Source organism: Lepidochelys kempii, chromosome 9, assembly GCF_965140265.1.
Source record: "Lepidochelys kempii isolate rLepKem1 chromosome 9, rLepKem1.hap2, whole genome shotgun sequence".
Taxonomy (NCBI): Eukaryota; Metazoa; Chordata; order Testudines; family Cheloniidae; genus Lepidochelys; species Lepidochelys kempii.
In genome coordinates this window covers 16,898,800-16,905,346 of record NC_133264.1, presented here as the reverse complement: position 1 = coordinate 16,905,346, position 6,547 = coordinate 16,898,800, and the positions used below count along the sequence as shown (strand labels likewise).

Genomic DNA, 6,547 nt, shown 5'->3' with positions numbered 1-6,547 from the left:
CTTCATGGACAAAGGAAGAAAGAGAGAAGTGAGTTGGTTACAGTGACACAGTAGACCAATGGCATAGCAGATCCTTAGCTAATGTAAATAGTCAGAGCTCTGTAATTTACATTGGCTGAGGATCTGGCCTCTGGTGTCTTGGCTCCCAGTCTAGTGCTCAACCCACTGGATGTCACTGCTTCTTTGTACTCATGAGTAGAGTTGACATAGGAACTTTATTCTGCCTGTCCTTTACATGCACAGTATGTATGGGATGCTGTTCTGGGAAGGAGGAGTGCTGGGAAAAGATGGGGTCCATCTAAGAAGGGGAAGAGCATCTTTGCATGGTGATTCACCAATCTAGTGAGAAGGGATGGTAAATTTCTATAGAGTCATATGAGCAACAGGATGGCATTAAGTGAAGGAATCTGCTCTACATCTTAGATGTATATACACAAATGCAAGGAGTATGGGGAACAAACAGGAAGACCTGGAAGTTTTAGTGCATAAGCTAAATTATGACTTACTTGGCATCACACATTGGTGGGATACATCTCATGAGGGGAATGTTGGTAAATAGGGGTATAGCTTGTTCAGGAAGGTCAGGCAGGATAAAAAGGAAGGAGGTGTTGCATTATACATCCCACAGAGTAGTTATCGTTCCCACAGAGTAGTTATCAGTGGTTCACAGTCATGCTGGAAGGGCATAATGAATGGGGTCCTGCAGGGATCAGTTCTGGTTCTGTCCAATATCTTCATCAATGTTTTAGATAATGGCATAGAGAGTACACTTATAAAGTTTGCAGACGATACCAAGCTGGGAGGGGTTGCAAGTGCTTTGGAAGATAGGATTAAAATTCAAAATGATCCGGACAAACTGGAGAAATGGTCTGAAGTAAATAGGAGGAAATTCAATAAGGACAAATGCAAAGTACTCCACTTAGGACGGAACAATCAGTTTCACACATAAAAAATTGGAAATGACTGGCTAGGAAGGAGTACTGCGGAAAGGGATCTGGGGATCATAGTGGATCACAAGCTAAATATGAGTCAACAGTGTAAGTCTGTTGCAAAAAAAGCAAACATCATTCTGGGATGCATTAGCAACAGTATTGTAAGCAAGACACGAGAAGTAATTCTTCCACTCTACTCCGCGCTGATTAGGCCTCAACTGGAGTATTGTGCCCACTTTTGGGCACCACATTTCAGGAAAGATGTGGACAAATTGGAGAAAGTCCAGAGAAGAGCAACAAAATCTATTAAAGGTCTAGAAAACATGACCTAGGAGGGAAGATTGAAAAGTTGAGTTTGTTTAGTCTGGAGAAGAGAAGACAGAGGGGACATGATAACAGTTTTCAAGTACATAAAAGGATGTGTGACAGGGCAAGGCCAGATGGCAACAAAAGTAGTGGGAGATAGATATATTAGCTCCAGGCTAAACATATCCCTAGTACCAGGATAAGTTAAATTAAGACACCTGGGGCCAATTAAGAGCTTTCCACAAGGCAGGGAGGAAGCTAGGTTGATTGGGACACCTGAAGCCAATCAGGGGCTGGCTGAAACTAGTTAAAAGCCTCCCAGTTAGGCAGGTGGGTGTGCATGTCAGGAGCTGTGGGAGGAAGTTGTGCTGCTGGAGAGACTGAGCAGTACACACCATATCAGGTATAAGGAAGGAGGCCCTGAGGTAAGGGTGAAGTGGAGCTTGAGGAAGTGGGGGCTTCTGTGTGGGAAGTACCAGGGAATTGTATGTGTCATGTTTCTAAAAGGTCAGCTACCATAGTGGATACTATTAGGGTCCCTGGGCTGGAGCCCAGAGTAGAGGGCAGGCCTGGGTCCCCCCCCACACTTTTGTCCCCCTGATTAATCACTGAGACTGGGAGACAACAGAGACTGTGCAAGGGAGGATAGCTTCTCTTCACCTCCCTTGCTGGCTTATGATGAAAATGATTCCGTAAACTGACCCTTGTCCCTAGAGAGAGAAGGGTTATATGGAGGGTCACAGTGAGCCTCTGAGGCTAGCGAAATCTGCCAGGAAACATGGAATCCATGGAGGCAAGAACAGAGCTTTGTCACAGATGTTACAAGGAGGAGGGAGAAAAATTATTATTCTTAACCTCTGAGGATAGAACAAGAAGCAATGGGCTCAAGTTGCAGCAAGGGTGGTTTAGGTTGGACATTAGGAAAAACTTACTGTCAGAGTGGATAAGCATTAGAATAAATTGCCTACGGAGGTGGTTGAATCCCCATCAGTGGGGATTTTTAAGAGTAGGTTGGACAAACACCTGTCAGGGATGTCTACATAATACTTAATCCTGCCTTGAGTGCAGGGGACTGGACTAGATGACCTCTTGAGGTCTTTCCAGGTCTATGATTCTATGAAAACACAGAATTCCCAATAAGTTATTGGAATGTATTGGGGATAACTTTTTGTTTCAGAAACTGGAGGAAGTAAAATGGGGGATAGCCATTTTAGAATTGATTCTGACCCACAGGGAAGAATTAGTTGCAAATCTGAAGGTCGAGGATATTTTGGGTGGAAGTGATCATAAAATGATAGATTTAATGATCCTAAGGAAAGGAGGGAGTGAGAGCAGCAGCATAAGGACAAAGGACTTCAAAAAACACTTTGTAAAACTCAGTAAACTGGTAGGTATGATCCCATGTGAAAAAAATCTAAGGGGCAAAGGAGTTCAGGAAAGCTGGCAGTTTCTGAAGGAGACAGTATTAGACATGACTGCAAACTATCCTGATGTGAAGGAAAAACAAGGGAGAATAGTAAGAGGCCAATATGGCTCCATCAGGAGCTCTTTAATGACAAGAAAATCAAAAAGGATCCTACAAAAAGTGGAAACAGAAAATTGCTAAGGAGTAGTGTAAAAGAATAGGACAAGCAGGAAGGGACAAAACCAGAAAGACTAAGGCTCAAAATGAGTTACACCTAGCAAGGGATATAAAAGGCAATAAGAAGAGGTTCTTTAAATGCATTCAGGTCAACAGAAAGATGAAGGAAAGTAAAGGAAAGGTCCTCTATTTTGCAGAGAAGGAGAGTTAATAGCTGATGATATCAAGAAGGATGAGATGGTTAAATGCTCATTTTGCTTCAGTTTTCACTAAAAAGGTAAATGATGACCATATAGTCATATATATAATATTAACAGCAAGGGGGAAGGAATGCAAGCTAAAATAGGGAAATAACATGTTAAATTATATTGCGGTAAGTAAGATGTATTCAAGTTGCCAGGGCCTGAAGAAATTCATCCTGTGGTACTAATTGAAGCCATCTTGGAACTGTTAGCAATTATCCCTGAGAATGCATGGGCAATGGATGAGTGCCCTTCTTCAGTCTCCTGGGACAACATGGTACCTCTCCTTAGAAAGGTGAGCAAGAGGACAAGGGGAACTATAGATCAGTCAGCCTAACTTCAATACATGGGGAAAATACTGGGACAAATTTTTAAACAATCAATTTGTAAGTAAGTACCTAGAGGATACCAGCGTTATGAAGAATAGGCAGCATGGATTTGTCAATAAATCATGCCAAACCAACCTAATTTCCTTCTTTGACAGGGTTACTGGACTAGTAGATGGCAGGGAACAATAATTGTGACAACTTAATATTAGTAAGGCTTTTGACGACAGTCCCACATTACATTCTTGTAAGTTAGGGAGGTAAATGTGGTCTACATGATACTACTATAAGGTGGGTTAAAAGACTACAAAGAATAGTTATCAGTGTTCACTGCCAAACTGGGAGGGTGACCCATGGGGGTCAGTACTAGGTCCAGTACTAGTCAATCCGAGACGATCCGCAAATGCTGATAGTCGGGGTGCAGAGTGAGGGCAGCTGGCTTCAGCAGTGTTACTAAAAATGCTCAGTACAACCCACGTAGCAAATCTGTGGGGGCATGTGATCCAGCATGTCCCCACCACCACCCGTCGCTTCTGTAGTCAATATTTTCATTAATGACTTAATAATGGTATGGAGGATATGTTTATAACATTTGCAGATGACACCAAGATGGAAGGGATTGCAAGCACTTTAGAGGACAGGATTAGAATTCAAAATGACCTTGACAAATCAGAGACTGATCTGAAATCACAAACATAAAATTCAATACAGACAAATGCAAAATACTTCACTTAAGAAGGAAACCTCAAATGCACAACTACAAAATGGTGAATAACTGGCTAGGCGGTAGTGCTGCTGAAAAGATCTGGGAGTTATAATGGATCAAAAATTCAATGAGTCAACAATTCTGAAAAAGGCTAGTGTTTTGCGATGTGTTAACAGGAGTGTTGTAGGTAAGACATGGGAGGTAATTGTCCCGCTTTACTTGGCATCAGTGAGGCCTCTCCTGGAGTACTATGTCCAGCTCTGGGTGCCGCATTTTAGGAAAGATGTGGATAAATTGGAGAGGTTCCCGAGGAGAGCCACAAATATGATGAAAGGCTTGGAAAACCTGACTGGTGAAGAAAAGTTTAAAAACAAAACAAAACTGGGCAGGTTGTCGTGAGAAAAGAAGACTGAGTGGGGACCTAACAACAGTTTTATGTTAAGGGCTGTTATAAAGAGGTCAGAGATGAATTGTTCTCCATGTGCACTGAAGGTAGGACAAGAAGTAATTTGGCATAATCTGTGACAAGGGAGATTTACGTTTGATAGTAGGAAAAGCTTTTGAACTATAAGTGTAGTTAAATTCTGGAATAGGCTTCCAAGAAAGGTTGTGGAATCCCCATCACTGGAGGTTTTTAAATAGGTAGGACAAACACCTGCCAGGGGTGGTCGAGATTTACTTGATCCTGCCTCAGCACAGGGGCTGGACCTGATGACCTCCCAAGGTTTCTTTCAGCCCTACGTATATATGATTTTATATATGTATTTTTTAAATACATCTATAAAATATTTATCAATACAGAATGGGATGCATAAAGGAATTGAACACAAATTAAAAGATTCTAATTAAGAATTAGAATAGGAGATTATTCCACAGTTGGAATGTTGTACATATCTTTAGATATTGATTTTAAAGATATGGGGAAGGCAGGCAGGCTGATATAAGGATCTTGGTTGTACAGAATGGGTAAAGAAACTAGACCTGTGTTTTGTTATTTAAGCATATTTTAAAAAAAAGATGCTCTCAGTGACATTTTAAAAATGTTTCATGATTTATTTGCCAAGATGTGTAAATATGCCTACTTTATATGCACCAAAAACGATACTGTATATGCAAACATTTTAAAAAAAAATAAGTTGCAATCTGACAGCAGTCAGAAAGGACAGTTACTTCCTGGTTAAAGCGAGAGGTTTTTTTATAGTTGGAATATGAAAGCAAATGTTTTAACTAAAAATTATATTCCCTACCTTAGTGGGAAAAATATTAACTTGTAACGGCTAACCCAACTCAAGTGAATAGATGTTGGTTGTTCTCCTCCTGTCCTTAAAGCTTTATGTAGCATTTAATTTCTAATTTTAAAGTGAAAAAATAAAACTGATTAAATAATCAAAGTAAACAAATGGAAGTAGCTTTTATTTTTGAAGCACTGAACTCACAATACAACATAGTATTGAAATATAATGATATAAATAAATGATGCTATAGGTTGGCTAGTTTTCCACTTAGACCCACAGGGAGCAATGTTATCACACAAGAATGTTCAATAAGAAAAAATGTGCAGATAACAAAAGGTGCAATTACAAGCAAATTTAAGCAGCATAGTATAAGGTGCTTTGATTCAACACTTGTATAATCAGATTATCCATTCACAGACATGTTGTTAAAGGTAAATTTTACTTCACTCTGTTACAGACTAACAAATATGAGAATCTATAATTCATTCACATGCTGGTTAATAGGAAAGTGCTTTTTTCTTTAAAAATGATACACAAAGTGAAGATGATATTTTACATAGCTCACTGTGCTCTTCAACAGTAAAATTTCTTTAACTTAATTTTGGATTAACATTTACATTATTACTTTAATTATAGACACTGATATTACACTTTAATTATAGACATTGATCTAGTTGCTGAATTTGATGCTACATATGCTAAAACTTCTTGGTAAAGAAGAATCCAATATGATATCACTCCATGATAAGAACAAACACATTATTCTCTTTTTTATATATATATATATAAATCCAAATTTGTTTCTGCAAACAAAAGTTCAATTGTCAGTTTTAATACATGACTTTACCTTGCATAAAGCTTCTCTCATTCACCACGTGCCACATCTTTCTGAGGTTTCAATAACCAAAGTGTCCTTTTCTAAGATGTAACCAAAAGGAGGAGCAAAAATTTAAACACATGCAAAATGGTTGGGGGAAGTATGGTTAAAAAGCAAGTGAAATGCCTATGGTGTCATTTGCTAAATTACCAATAAACAGTTGAATTTTAAGAACTAGTGCAAACAGGAAAAGGCAATATTTAACAATACGTAGTTTGAAATGTTTGGCACCACAATCACAGGTTCATCCCTTATGCTGGCTTACACAGCATGGAAACGGTATTGTATTTTATGTTAAAAATAGGAAAATAACGAATACCTTCAAGAACAACCCTGAAAAA

The 6,547-nt window shown here is 39.1% G+C and overlaps 1 protein-coding gene across 1 annotated transcript in view; it reads right to left on the bottom strand.

The window, feature by feature from the left end:
* Window positions 1-5,480: 5,480 nt before the first annotated feature.
* PHC3 (polyhomeotic homolog 3) overlaps window positions 5,481-6,547 on the bottom strand; it is a 113,180-nt gene continuing 112,113 nt past the window's right edge. The window contains exon 17 of the mRNA XM_073359450.1: window positions 5,481-6,247. The gene's annotated coding sequence lies outside the window, so the exon portion shown is untranslated. The remainder of the gene's footprint in view (window positions 6,248-6,547) is intronic.